Here is a 15633-nt window from a genome sequence, read left to right on the forward strand (position 1 = left end):
ACCCTACCCAAAACCAGAGTCGGTTATCAGTACCTATTAACCATCATGCATATGTCCACCCGATTCCCAGAAGCCATACCCTTGAGGAAAATTACTGCCAAAGCCATAGTTGAGGGGTCAACCCAGTTTGTCACCCGATACAGACTCCCCAGAGAAATACAGCCCAATCAGGGAACCAATTTCACGTCCCGAATGTTCCAGGAGGTCATACAAAGCCTTGGTATCGATCAGCTGAAATCTTCAGCATATCACGCACAATCACAAGGGGCCCTGGGATGGTACCATCAGACCATAAAAACTCTGCTCTGAGCATATTTTTGTGAATACCCCTATGACTGGGACAAAGAAGTAATTTTCTTGCTAATAAAAACAAAGTGCTGGAAATACTCAAGAGGTCAGGCAGCATCTGTGGAGAGAGAAGCAGAGTTAATGGCTGGAATTTTTCTTTTGGCAGATGGGAGCCGTCCACTGACTGAAAAGTTGGTGGTGGCCTTGAATTGGTCTGAGGCAGGACTTCCACCTCATTGAGGCGGGAAGTCGTGCCTAATGGATTGGCCACTGCTGGGACTGCAACCCAGCCATTGGAAAGAAGATGTTGGGGAGTCCCGGAACGAAGGTAAGTTTTTGGTACCTCACTGGGGGTGATCAATCGGGCCCCGATGAGGCAAGTGTGGTCGACTGGGGGGACGGGGGACGTGTTGGGTGTTGGGGGTGGTTGGGGCAGCGGGGGCAGCCCTCCGTCGGGCACACGGTGCCTGATCTTGAGGCCCCCCCCACCCCCAGGCCGTTAGAAAGCCGCCTGCTTTTGTCGGGCGCTTCTCTCGGACCTGAGCCACCCGACCAACCATGGGTGGTGGCAGGCGGAGGCTCTTAAGTGGCCACTTAAGGGCCTTGATTGGCCTGGGGCCGGCAGGCCGGTTTTCGCCCCTGCCGCCCTGCAAAAAGTGATGGTGGAGGTGGGAGCAGGTCAGGAAGGGCCCCCGGAGCCTCCCACTCCATTTTATGCACGCCCCTTCCCCCTGCCACCTTCTGGCTCTTTGGGGAGGGCGTAAAATTCCGGCCAATATTTCAGGTCTGTGATCTGTGACTTGCAGTTCTGATGAATGGCCACAGACCTGAAATACTAACTCTGCTTCTCTCTCCACAGATGCTGCCTAACCTGCTGAGTATTTCGAGCACTTTCTGTTTTTATTTCAGATTTCCAGCATCTGCAGTATTTTGCTTTTACTTGTGCGGTAATTTTCTTGTTTGCTGCCAGGGATTCCCCTAATGAATCCACAGGTTTTAGCCCCTTCAAATTGATTTTTGGACATGAGGTGAGAGGCCCCTAAAATTATCAAGGAAAAGTTCCGAGATCAAAGAGAGGTGACCTCATTACTAAATTATGTGTCCACCTTCCGGGAAAGACTTTCCCAAGCCTGTGCGGTAGCAAAGGAACACCTCAAGACCTCTCAGGAGAAACTGAAAAGGCAGGCAGATAGGAAAGCTGCAGTCTGTGAGTTTAAGCCCAGAGACCAAGTTCTGGTGCTGTTACCCTTGCAGGGCGAACCTCTAAAAGCCATGTTTAGTGGTCCATATAGTGTAAGGAAAAAGGGTGAATGATGTAAACTACTTAATTAATACACTGGATAGGAGGAAAAAACAAAGACTGTGCCAAATTAACATGTTAAAAAGATACCACAGTCAGGAACCGGACAGACCAGTAAGTGTGTGCCAGACAGTAGAGCTAGTAAAGCAGTAGTGAGGATGAACTGGACGAGGAAGAGAACCCTGGAAATTCTAAAATTGAACCCCAGACTGCCAAATTGGAAACCACTGAAATTCTAAGGAGATTAGACACAATGCTGGACTATCTCTCTGATCAGCAAAGACAGGACCTAACCACATTATTAAAGGAGTTCAAGGAAGTCTGCAGGGACAAACTGGGTTGCACAGCCTTAACAATACATGATGTAGATGTAGAATAGACCCCGCCAATAAAACAGAACCTCTATAGACTGAACCCCAAAGCTCAGGTCTGCAAGGAAGTCCAGTACATGCTGGAAAATCATTTAATTGAACCCAGGCCAGAACAGCTGGAGTTCTTCTATAGTATTATTTCCCAAGCCCGTATTATTTCAACTAGACTCTGCATTGATTACCGGAAGGTCAATGCAGTTACAAGAACTTCATATCTTATCCCCAGTATCGAAGACTCCATAGACCAAGTAGGAAATTCTATCTACATCAGTAAAACAGATTTATTAAAAGGATACCGGTAAGTTCCAATGGCCCAGCAGGCAAAGGAAATATCGGCTATTGTCACGCCCGATGACTTATTTCAGTGCAAAGTTATGCCATTTAGTCTGAAAAAATGCCCCAGCCACTTCCCAAAGATTAATAAACCAACTGGTAGCTGGTTCAAACAACTGTGTTATTTACCGAGATGACTTGCTAGTTTTCAGCAACACCTGGGAAGATCATTTAAATCATTTAAGGGAACTCTTTAAGGGTTTACAGAAGACACACCTAGTGGACAATGTGGCAAAAAACGAATTTGTCAAAGCCAAAGTAACCTATTTAAGGCCACATTGCAAGCCAAGGTTGAGTGTTGCCAAGGATAACAAAAGTGCAAGCTCTGGTAGATTCCCCATTCCAAAAACAAAGAGGGAAATCATGCATTTCCTGGGAATGTGTGCGTTCTATTGTAAATTTGTTCCCAACTTTAGCACCTTAGCTGCTCCCTTAACAGACCTGCTGAAGAAAAGATATTTGAATAATTTGAATAAAAATAAGAAAATATGCTCAGTGACAGTGAAACAAATGATTTTTGATTAGCTTCTGGAGGCCAAATAAATAATATTTCCTTACTTACTACTGGTAGATTGTAAGAATGTTCCCCCTTTGTTATGGACAGGTGGGAAATGGTGTGGGTGACTTGTACTTTTCACCTCTGAACTGACGGCAGATAGTTTTTTTTAAAAATAGTGTTTTAGTTCCTGGATGTTTTAAGGGTCAAATAAACAGACACATGACAGGTTTTTTTTATTAAAAAATACCTGAAAATGTTCACAACCTCACCCACTCACACAGGCATCCACATGCACACACACAAGAATAGAGATTAGAGGATTGTATACATTTGAGTCTGAATGTCATTAAAAGAAAAGTTCACTGTGAAACCTTCTTGGTTTTCTGGGAGCAATCTTTAACCGCGTTGCAGGCATGATATTCCCTTTTTTGGTTCACTGACATATTGCAGACTCCTTTGTTTAATACTCAGTCAAAGTTGATGGATAATCTTGTTAAAATTTCTCAGATGGGAAGTTTTCAAGGTCACCTTTTGAGTCTCTGCAACAGTGGTTTAAAGATGGATGAGTGCAACTCCAACAACACTCAGGAAGTTTGATACCATCCAGGACAAAGCAACCTGCTTGATTGGCACCCCATTCACCACCTTAAACATTCACTCCTTCCACCACTGATGCACAGTGGCAGGAGTGGGTACCATATAAAAGATGCACTGCAGAAACTCATCACGCCTCCTTCGTCAGCACCTTCCAAGCCCACAACCTCTTCCACCTAGAAGGACAAGGACAGCAGAAACATGGGAACCCCACCTCCTGCAAGTTCCCCTCCAAGTCACACACCATCCTGACTTGCAATGATATCACTGTTCCTTCACTGTTTTTGGATCAAAATCCTGGAACTCCCTCCCTAACAGCACTGTGGTTGTACCCGCACAAGTTGGACTGCAGCGGTTCAAGAAGGCAACTCACCACCACCTTCTCAAGAGCAATAAGGATGGGCAACAAGTACTGACCTTGGCAGTGACATCCACATCTGATGAAAGAATAATTTTAAAAAACAGGCAGGGTCTTAGTCTTGGCAGGAATGGATGTCCCAGCTTCCTCACTGGTTGGCTTTTAGTCTCTCAGACTGGGTTTTGATCAGGTGACCATAGATGCTCTCCCCATGGTGTGTCCATTCAGTGGGATTGGAATGTGGCTTATTTTGATAAAGTGGTATTACTTCTCACCTATTATCTTGGTTATGCATCCGGAGTCGCTTTGCCTGCGAAGGTCTTTGTCAGCCCAATACCTAAAGATAAGAGCCATTTAGCATTGAATGACCTGATTATCATTTTAATGTGTATTCCCCAGAACTAGTCCAGACTTGATGATGAGTTTCGTCTCCAAAAGTCATGATGTATTTTTGCAGTACAGGAGGGGTCACCTGATCTCTTACTCCATCTTGTCTGCAGCAAAATGTGCCCATTTTTTGGAGTTTAATTCACCAGTTCATTTTTACAGTTCATAATTGCTCCAGTTCACTTTTGCTCATAACTGTTCCTTCTGTGTGTATGACACCCTTGCATACCACAGTTGTCAAAATGAATATGGTTCTAAATGCCATTCTAGGAAACTTTACTTTTACTGTCCATCTGTTTAGGGTGTGAGTTTATATACCAAGGACTAAGAAAAATATAAAACTGAAAAGTATTAAATTAATATACAAACCTGCCTTCTTTACCAAGTATGTTGGTAACAATACTTAGTGCTACTAAAATAAACATGTTTAAATTTGTGAATCATATCAAAGCCTTCTTCAATAATAATAGTCTTTCCAGAATTATCCACTCATATTAACTGTTGCTTTTGAGTTTACTTTTGCTGTAGATAAAAGAAATACAGCTGCCATAACGAGAGCCCATTACAAAACAAAAATTTAAAAAATTGCAATGTTTAAAAGTGCAAAGTTTCATTTGTCTCATATATAACATGTTGCATTTTTCAAATAAGCAACCTTTGAATCTAGGAATCTTTATGGGATTTTCAGCAACCTTGCAAAAGTTCAAAAATTCACTTTAAAAAGAAACTCGAGGGGCTTTATATATTGTTAATGTAAATCAATAAAAGCACCTTCTAGTTGTTTCTATTTAAGCCTACAAGCTCAATTAGACCTGAGAGCAGAGAGAGAAGTTAGGAGGCAAGGAATGATGTGAAGTATCACAGGCCAAGGGTGGGCTTGAGACATTTTGCAGAGTAAAAACTTCAGCATAATTACAATCTCGACAGATTGCTAACGTAGAATGTTGATGGTGTACGGAATGCAAAAATTAGAACTGTGGCTATCACCTCATGCTTTTGACTAGTTTGGGCCCAGATTCTAGTTCAGACTAGTTACCCTTCCATCCTGTAACCTCTACAATAGCCACCATAGTTAAACAAGTCATGGGAAAATCTATTAAAGAGATACCAAGTCTGCCATTAAGATGATACTGAGAATTCCAAAAAGATTACAACACATCAAGGAAGAATAACAAAGTAGTTTTTTGGAACAGTTAATGAGTACCTCCCAATCTAATGGGGAAGCTTATGTAAGATCTAGCTGTTGTATCTTTTATTTTCAGAGCTCATTCAGCTCTCTGGTACATCAGGAAAATTACACTAATTAGTCCATTTCCGACTTCATTTTAGAGTGCTGCAGCTCAGTTATGAAGTCAAGAGAAAACACTGGGCTATCACTATCAGCCACGTGGAGGTGGCTTTGGAAGCAGGAAGGAGGGGACTTTGTGAAAGTTGTGTGTCGGGTCATCTATCTGATGTGTTCCTGCCTCTGAGTGATCTTGCTAGAGGCGGGTTCAGAACATCAATGGCTACCTGCCCAGCAGTGCCCAATTGGGGGCAGAATGGTCATGCTGATGGGATCTTTCTGACAGCGAATAGGTCCCCTGCGGAGGCTGAAGTCAAGCAGACCGCGTGGCCAGTGAGGCCTCCTTTAATTCTACCCCTCATTGGAGCCGCGGCTGCCAGAGGAGCACAACTACAAGGAGCCACCCCTCCACAATGATGACCTTGCAGCTGTGGCCACACTTATTTTTACTGACTTTGTAATTCTTCAGAGGTTGCTTCCATTTGGTGGGCTTGCTGTCTCCTTCCTACATCAGCAGTGCCCACCTCTCCTGGTGGGGCTGCTGGTTGTCCACAGTTTTGGGCAATCTGATTGTCCACACACCCCCACCGCCTGCATAGCCCGCCTACTTCCCTAATTTGACGGGGCTCTGGAGGCGACATGTTAATTGGCTGCGTCCAGGAAGATCACGCAGGAGGGCGAGACTCGGACACCATGGGGGTCGGGACCCGTATATGGTCTTGATGCCCGAGAAGATTCCACCTATTGAGTTGTATGGACAGAGATATATTAACATATGTTGAATCCAGTTATTAGATTCTGTAGTACAGCTTTCGGCATATTGAACATCTAAGTTCTGCTAGTAATTTTATTTTAAAATTTCAACGATCTAACAAATAAATCCTCGCGTTGAGAACCAATTCCAATTCCAGTTCCCAAAAAGTCTGGAGAATCTCATCGTCTTTATTCAAAATGTTGGCTCTTCTTCTGAGCTTGTGGGAGGCCAAAAATCTGCAATCTTCTGGTGCAATCCTGTTGTGACTCCAGCTGCCCCCAAAAAAGACCATAAATATAGAATGGAACAGAGAAGGAACTCACAATTCTAACATGTCCCATATTTCTGACCTCATTACGATCCAGCAAATCTGTGCAAGCCAGTACACCCAGTGAAAGGAGGCGAGTACTGCTTCCATGGCAGCAATGAAAACATTAGTTTAGTATCAGCAACTTTATAAAGGGGATAAAATGACCCAGAAAATACTCTTTCTAGGAGTGAGTCAGGAAAACTATCCCCTTGTTGTATATACTTGCTTGAGATATGTTAACTTTTAATAGATTCTTGCTTCGGAAGGTAGGACTGTAATAGCAGCTGATTTTCTGTTTGTTTGTTGTCCCACTCAACTCACTGGTTACAACTCAATCATGTTGTGCACCTCATTATCCAATGTTCATGTCTGAATGGTATTATGATCACTACAGGCAATAACATGATGGGCTGAATTTTGTGCAGACCTCAGGGGCAGGAACAGAGGCTGGGGGCTGGGGGCTGGGGGGGGTGGGGGGGTGGTGGGGGGGTGGTGTTGCTGGATAAAATCAGGATGGGAGATGTTGGATAGGAAGTCCAACATCGTGATGTCCCATCCCGATTTTGTCCATGCTGGCAAACATGGAGGGCGAAGATCAGATGTCGATGTGGTGGGCAGGCAATTAAGGTATTTAAAAGACCTATTGACAGCGATTTTAATTGTAGTTTTAAATTTTATTCATGCTGCACAGGATTCACGGGGCCTCAGAGCTTCCCCTGCTTGAAGGAGGTGACGTGGAGGTGGCAGCTCATTGCTGGCTGCAAGGAGAGGCAGCATCGACTGCCAGGCAGGGTGGACAAGGGAGGGCATCAGGCATCATCTGAGGATTGGGTACACGTCCCAAAACTGCAGGATGCCATTCCGAGGGGTGCAATGGGCAAGTGCCACCTTGTCAGAGGTGACAAGCTGGGGGATGGAGGGGGACCATTGGCAGGGAAGGACTTGTACTTCAGGAGAGGCCACCTATCATGGGCCTCATTGAAGTGGAGGTGCAGCAGAGCAGGAGAAAGGTCCAGGCACATGCAGCAGTACCACAGAGGGGAAAGGCAGGTGGCTCCCCCACACAGAAGGAGGTACCCACCAGAGAGCATGTACCAGTCGAGGTTAAAGTACGCACAGATGTTTGAGAGGCAGTGCCAATGAAGACTACGGCTCTCTAAGAAGGCCAACACTGACCTATGTGCTATGATGTATGACGAGCTTAGCGAAAATCCAATGCTAGTGGCTCTGAAGGTCACCATGGCACTGAACGTTTACACCTCTGGATCATTCCAGGGATCCACTGGGGACATGTATGGGATCTCACAGTCCGTGGTCCGTCGGTGCTTCAATGAGGTCACCAATGCCCTTTTTTATTTGTTTCATGGGATATCGGCGTCAATGGCAAGGCCAGCATTTGTTGCCCCTCCCTAAATGCCCTTGAGAAGGTGATGGTGAGATCCCTTCTTGAACCGCTGCAGTTCGTCTGGTGTGGATAAACCCACAGTGCTGTTAGGGAGGGAGTTCCAGGATTTTGATCCAGCACCAGTGAAGGAACGGACCCCAACTCTGAAGCTGAAAGGGCCATCGGGTTTGGGGCAATTGCTGGTTTCCCCAGGGCGCAGGGTGTCATCAACTGCACGCATGTGGCCATCAAGGTTCCTGAACACCAGCCAGCAGCCTTCATCAACAGGAAGGGTCCCACTCCCTCAAAGTACAACTGTTCTGCGACCACCGTAAGCAGATCCTGGAGGTTTGTGGACACTTCCGGGGAAGTTGTCATGATGCCTACCAGTTTGGGGCAGTTCCAGGTGTCAGACCTTTCCAGCCTCCCTCACGCCTTCAGGGATGGATTCTTGGAGACAAGGGCTACCCAACGAGGACATGGCTACTGACAACTGTGAGGAACCCACGTACAGATGCTGAGGAGAGGTACAACATGTGCGACCATTGAGCAGGCCATTGGTTTGCTGAAGATGAAATTCTGGTGCCTAGACTGGTCCCTTCAGTATGCCCCAGCGAGGGTCTCACGTATCGTGGTGGTCTGTTATGCACTGCACAACCTGGCGCTACAGAGGGAAGAGGCCTTGGACGATGGGGAATGCGAGGAGCGTGATGCCTCCTCAAACAATGAGGATGCAGAGGAGGAAGCTGGCTAAACGTCGCCAGATGAAGGACCCCAGGGACAACCGGAGAGACATCATGAGATACATTTAAGGGAGCCATGCGATGCTCTTATACATTCGCGTTTCTTTTGATCCTTACTGTCAATTGACATGTTGATCAATAAAGACTCACCTAATGCAATCCTGTTGTTGCCTTCTTTCCTTCAGGGAACAAACAATCATTGATCAGTTGTGCAGTGTTGAGTTGGCAAGACTCCAAACTGGACCCCTCACAGCATGATGTCTCGCCTTGAGCCTCTTCATAGAGGCTGGGTTGAAACAGAACATCAAAGAATAGGAAGAAGATTCTCTTTAATGACCATGAAAGCAAAAACCACCCTCTCCATCTACAATATACAATCACCTGTGAAAACCTTGTGTCTCTGGATGCTCCATTCTTTTGCGTGCACTCCTACGAGGTGCACACCCTACACTGTCAGCTGAAGTGGTGGCAGGCTGCTCACCTTGCTGCAGTCCTCTGTCTGCCTTAGGGCTGGTGGGCTCCAGCATGTTGTGGTCCTCCTGCACAGAAGCAGTTGCACCCTCTGTCGTCAGGGATGATGGATGCCTGGTGTCACTGGCACGGGGCAGACGAACTATTGATCACACCAGAAGCACCTTGAGAGAAGCCCCCAGAAGCAGTGGGCAGCCACTCTTCCACCCATGCAAGGCACACTTCTGCCTCCCTGCTGACCTGAGAGGGTAGAGGACCTTGTGGTGACTCCAGGTCCCCTGTCCTGCTCTTGCCTTGCCACTGCTGCCTTGCACTCATGGTCAAGACGAAGGTATGCAGGTTTGTATGAATATCCTGCAGACACTGAGTGCTCTGTTGGATTTGGCTCTCCAGGAACACCACCAAATTCTTATTGGAAAATGCCACTTGTGCACCAGTCAGAGACAGTACAGCACTCAAGGCCTGGATGGACTTTTCCATTGTCCACGGTTGGGCACGCATAGTCTCTGGCATCTCTGCCAGATGTTGCCTGACCTCTCACTACATCTGCAGCATTTCTTGTGAAGCTGGTGACATCACGGGCACGTCATAAGCCTGGGCATCAATATGGGCCAGGCCTCTCACAGTCCTCTGACTGTCAGAAGCCTGGGCTATCACAGTCTCCGTCAGCTGCTCGGACGCGTGTGTGTTGTGCTCACCAGGTTGTATGCCTGAATCTAACCATGAGCACATACCCACCAATGTGAGAGTATCTGCACTGGTGGAGGGTGCAGGGGTATGAGGTGATGCTGGACCCTCTGAGGCTCCTTCCTCCCCCTCAGAGGTGGCAGGCTGTCCCACATTCTCAGAGGCTCTTTGAGTCAGGTCCAAGTGACCTGCATGATAGAGCAGAGACATTGAATGGCAAGGGCCTTCCCTCCTGACATAGCAAACACTCCTATGTTGGAGATCGCTGCAGGCACCGGATGCCTAATGAGCAGCATGGCTCCATCCTGCTGATGCATCCTTTTGCCCCATGGCGATCTTACTCAGTGTCTTGGGAAGGTGCCCATCTCTTCGTTTGCAATGCCTCTCCCATCCTGTGGCCAAGCTAATTCCTCCACTGAGGTCAGGCCATGGAGAATTGGCAGCCCATCGCTGATTTTGTCCCATTCTCTGCGATGGTATGCAAGCTTCTCCTGCAGGCAGAAGGATGAATGCTGATGATCCCCCAGTGACAACATTCCTAATATATATGCTGGTGCTTGACTATCAGTGACAGGATGGGGACACACAGATGCCTCCTGCATCTGGCTCCTTTCCAGGGTCATTTTGCCAGGCCTCAGGCAGTTTGTCTTCATCCCCTGACCATTTGCCCATGTCTGGGTGGGCACACCCTCCCTACCCAATGCCCACTCCTGCTTTGCCAGGTACAAGACGCAAGAGGTGAAGGCTTTAAAAGGTATGCACTTTCACTGCCTGGATGAGGTCATTGAGCTGCTTGCTGCAATGAATCCAGATTCTTTGTGCGACCGCACGGCTGCTGACCACCTCCGCAATCTGCAGCCAGGCTTGCTTGGTCAGGCTCCCATGTCTCCTGCTCCCATCCCTAATGAATAGTATATGCTGCCTTTCCCTAGCAACCTGCAGAGAACCTGGAGGGAGGCATCACTAAAGTGTGAGGCCACCTGGGGTCTCAGTGCACACAGCAGGATTGAATGCAGGGCTAGCAGTCCTTTAAAAATGGTGACAGCAACTGCTGTAGCATCAGCTGATGCTGGCGTCACAGCCTCTGCCACCAACCATGTTAATTGGTTAGCTGCCGCTGGATCGCATGCGGCCAACAGCTCCTGGACCCAACGTTGCACGCACCTGCTTCTGGTCCTGATGGCGGGACTGGCATCTACAAAACAAAATCTGGCCGACTACATACATAAATATATAAATAAAAGCAAAATACTGCGGATGCTGGAAATCTGAAATAAAAACAAGAAATGCTGGAACCACTCAGCAGGTCTGGCAGCATTTGTGGAAAGAGAAGGAGAGTTAACGTTTCGGGTCAGTGACCCTTCCAAGGTTCCGAAGAAGAGTCACTGACCTGAAACGTTAACTCTGCTTCTTTTTCCACAGATGCTGCCAGACCTGCTGAGTGGTTCCAGCATTTCTTGTTTTTATTACATAAATATATAGCCTAGCTTAAACAGAATGTAGCAGCAAATCACTACTTTGCTTTGGATGATATTGTTAGATTATCTCAATCTATCCCTAGGTTTCTTTAGAAAATAAAATGTAAGGAAGAGGTTCAATGAAATTATTTGTGCCTTTTCAACAACAACAATTTATATAATGACTACTTCACAAATAGGAATGACAAAAACAAAAGCAAAATACTACAGATGCTGGAAATCTGAAATAAAACCAAAAAGTGCTGGAAATACTCAGCAGGTCTGGCAGCATCTGTGGAGACTGAAACAGAGTTAACGTTTCAGGTCAGTGACCTTTCATCAGAACTGGCAAAGGTTAGAAATGTTATAGGTTTTAAGCAAATGAAGTGAGGGTGGGGCAAAAGAGAATAAATGGGAAGGTGTTGATTGGACAGAGGGTCACAGAGAATAACTGACAAGGAGGTCATGGGGCAAAGGCAAGGACAAAGAGTGTGTTAATGGTGTGGTGAAATACAAAGCATTAGTGCAGAGAGGGTGTTAAATGACAGAATATGAAAGTAATGAAAATAATGAACTCTGTCGCAGTTCTGGGAGAGAGAGGAAGGGGTGAGAGCAGAGGTGTGGGAAATGGGCTGGACATGTGTCTCTGCTCTCACCCATTCCCCTCCCAGAACCACGACAGGGTTTCTCTTGTCCTCACTTTCCACCCCACCAGTCTCCACTTCCAAAAGATCATCCTCTGCCATTTCTGCCACGTCCAGCGTGATGCCACGACCAAATGCATCTTCCCCTGCCCTCCCCTGTGAGCATTCCGAAGGGATTGTTCCCTCCATGACACCCTAGTCCACTCCTCCATTCCCGTCAACACCTCGTCCCCTTCCCAAGGCAATTTCCCATGCAATCGCAGGAGGTGTAACACCTGCCTTTTTACCACCTCTCTCCTCACTATCCAAGGCCCCAAACACTCCTTTCAGGTGAAGCAGTGATTTACTTGTACTCCTTTCAATTTAGAATACTGTATTTGCTGCTCACAATGTGCTTTCCTCTACATTGGGGAGAACAAACGCAGATTGGGTAACCACTTTGCGGAATACCTCTGCTCAGTCCGAAAGCATGACACCAAGCTTCCTCTCACTTGCCATTTCAACACATCCCCCTACTCTCATGCCCATATCTCAGTCCTGGGATTGCTGCAGTGTTCCAGTGAACATCAACACAAGCTCGAGGAACAGCACCTCATTTACTGAATAGGCACACTACAGCCAACCAGACTGAACATTGAATTCAATAATTTCAGAGCGTGACTTGACCCCCCCACCCCACTTTTTTTTTAGTTATACCTTTTTTTAGTTTTACTTTGTATTTTGTATTTTTATTTCATTTTGTTTTAGTTTGTTTCATCATTGTAAGCTAAAAATCACTATGTTTTAACAGATAAACCCTGTTACGGCCAAACCAGGAAAGGGGCAAGAAAGAAGCCTGAGATCCCTTCCTCACAAAGAACAAAAGAACAAAGAACAGTACAGCACAGGAACAGGCCATTCGGCACTCCAAGCCTGCGCCGATCGTGATACCTGCCTAAACTTAAAACCTTCTGCACTTCTGGGGTCCCTATCCCTCTATTCCCATCCTATTCATGTTTTTGTCAAGATGCCTCTTAAACGTCTCTATGGTACCTGCTTCCACCACCTCCCCTGGCAACAAGTTCCAGGCACTCACCACCCTCTGTGTAAAGAACTTGCCTCGCACATCCCCTCTAAACTTTGCCCCTCGCACCTTAAACCTATGTCCCCTAGTAACTGACTCTTCCACCCTGGGAAAAAGCTTCTGACTATCCACTCTGTCCATGCCGCTTATAACTTTGTAAACCTCTATCATGTCACCCCTCCACCTCCGTCGTTCCAGTGAAAACAATCCGAGTTTAACCAACCTCTCCTCATAGCTAATGCCCTCCAGACCAGGCAACATCCTGGTAAACCTCTTCTGTACCCTCTCCAAAGCCTCCACATCCTTCTGGTAGTGTGGCGACCAGAATTGCACGCAATATTCTAAATGTGGCCTAATTAAGGTTCTGTACAGCTGCAGCATGACTTGCCTATTTTTATATTCTATGCCCCGACTGATGAAGGCAAGCATGCCGTATGCCTTCTTGACTACCTTATCCACCTGCGTTGCCACTTTCAGTGACCTGTGGACCTGTACGCCCAGATCTCTCTGCCTGTCAATACTCCTAAGGGTTCTGCCATTTACTGTACACTTCCCACCTGCATTAGATCTTCCAAAATGCATTACCTCACATTTGTCAGAATTAAACTCCATCTGCCATTTCTCCACCCAAGTCTCCAAACGATCTATATCCTGCTGTATCCTCTGACAATCCTCATCACTATCCGCAACTCCACCAACCTTTGTGTCGTCCGCAAACTTACTAATCAGACCAGCTACATTTTCCTCCAAATCATTTATATATACGACAAACAGCAAAGGTCCCAGCACTGATCCCTGCGGAGCACCACTAGCCACATCCCTCCATTCAGAAAAGCACCCTTCCACTGCTACCCTCTGTCTTCTATGACACAGCCAGTTCTGTATCCATCTTGCCAGCTCCCCTCTGATTCCATGTGACTTCACCTTTTGTATCAGTCTGCAATGAGGGTCCTTGTCAAAGGCTTTACTGAAGTCCATATAGATAACATCCACTGCCCTTCCTTCATCAATCATCTTCGTCACTTCCTCATAAACTCAATCAAATTAGTGAGACACGACCTCCCCTTCACAAAACCATGCTACCTCTTGCTAATAAGTTCATTTGTTTCCAAATGGGAGTAAATCCTGTCCCGAAGAATCCTCTCTAATAATTTCCCTGCCACTGACGTAAGGCTCACCGGCCTATAATTTCCTGGATTATCCTTGCTACCCTTTTTAAACAAAGGAACAACATTGGCTATTCTCCAGTCCTCTGGGACCTCACCTGTAGCCAATGAGGATGCAAAGATTTCTGTCAAGGCCCCAGCAATTTCTTCCCTTGCCTCCCTCAGTATTCTGGGGTAGATCCCATCAGGCCCTGCGGACTTATCTACCTTAATGCTTTGCAAGACACCCAACACCTCCTCCTTTTTGATAATGAGATGACTGAGACTATCTACACTCTCTTCCCTAGGCTCATCATCCACCAAGTCCTTCTCCTTGGTGAATACTGATGCAAAGTACTCATTTAGTACCTCGCCCATTTCCTCTGGCTCCACACAGAGATTCCCTTCTCTGTCCTTGAGTGGGCCAACCCTTTCCCTGGTTACCCTCTTGCTCTTTATATACGTATAAAAAGCCTTGGGATTTTCCTTAATCCTGTTTGCCAATGACTTCTCATAACACCTTTTGACCCTCCTGACTCCTTGCTTAAGTTCCTTCCTACTGTCTTTATATTCCTCAAGGGATTTGTCTGTTCCTACCCTTCCAGCCCTTACGAATGCTTCCTTTTCCTTTTTGACGAGGCTCACAATTTCCCGCGTTATCCAAGGTTCCCGAAACTTGCCAAACTTATCCTTCTTCCTCACAGGAACATGTTGGTCCTAGATTCTAATCAACTGACGTTTGAAAGATTCCCACATGTCAGATGTTGATTTACCCTCAAACAGCCGCCCCCAATCTAAATTCTTCAGTTCCTGCCTAATATTGTTATAATTAGCCTTCCCCCAATTTAGCACCTTCACCCGAGGACTACTCTTATCCTTATCCACAAGTACCTTAAAACTTATGGAATTATGGTCATTGTTCCCGAAATGCTCCCCTACTGAAACTTCGACCACCTGGCCCGGCTCATTCCCCAATACCAGGTCCAGTACGGCCCCATCCCTAGTTGGACTATCTACGTATTGTTTCAAGAAGCTCTGCTGGATGCTCCTTACAAATTCTGCCCCATCTAAGCCCCTAACACTAAGTGAGTCCCAGTCAATATAGGGGAAGTTAAAATCACCCACCACTACAACCCTGTTACCTTTACATCTTTCCAAAATCTGTCTACATATCTGCTCCTCTACCTCCCACTGGCTGTTGGGAGGCCTGTAGTAAACCCCCAACATCGTGACTTCACCCTTCCTATTCCTGAGCTCCACCCATATTGCCACCCATATCACCCGGTCGTAACACTAAGATCTTCCTAGTGGAAAACATAATGCCAAAATCCTTTCTCTACTACCAACCACCTGCTTTAACACCTCTCCCCTGCCTCCTCCACCATTATCCTCAAAGACAAGTCCAAGATCTCATGGATTTTTTTTAATCACCAAGATAGAGACTATTGATTCAGCTTTGATGAAGCTTTTGGTTACTCCTCCTAATCTTTTCTTGGTATCCATTTTTTCCTTATGCCTCTGTGCAGCAACTTGGGGTGTTCTTCTATATTTATAGGGGCA

This window comes from Heterodontus francisci, chromosome 15 (genome assembly GCF_036365525.1).
Source record: "Heterodontus francisci isolate sHetFra1 chromosome 15, sHetFra1.hap1, whole genome shotgun sequence".
NCBI lineage: Eukaryota > Metazoa > Chordata > Chondrichthyes > Heterodontiformes > Heterodontidae > Heterodontus > Heterodontus francisci.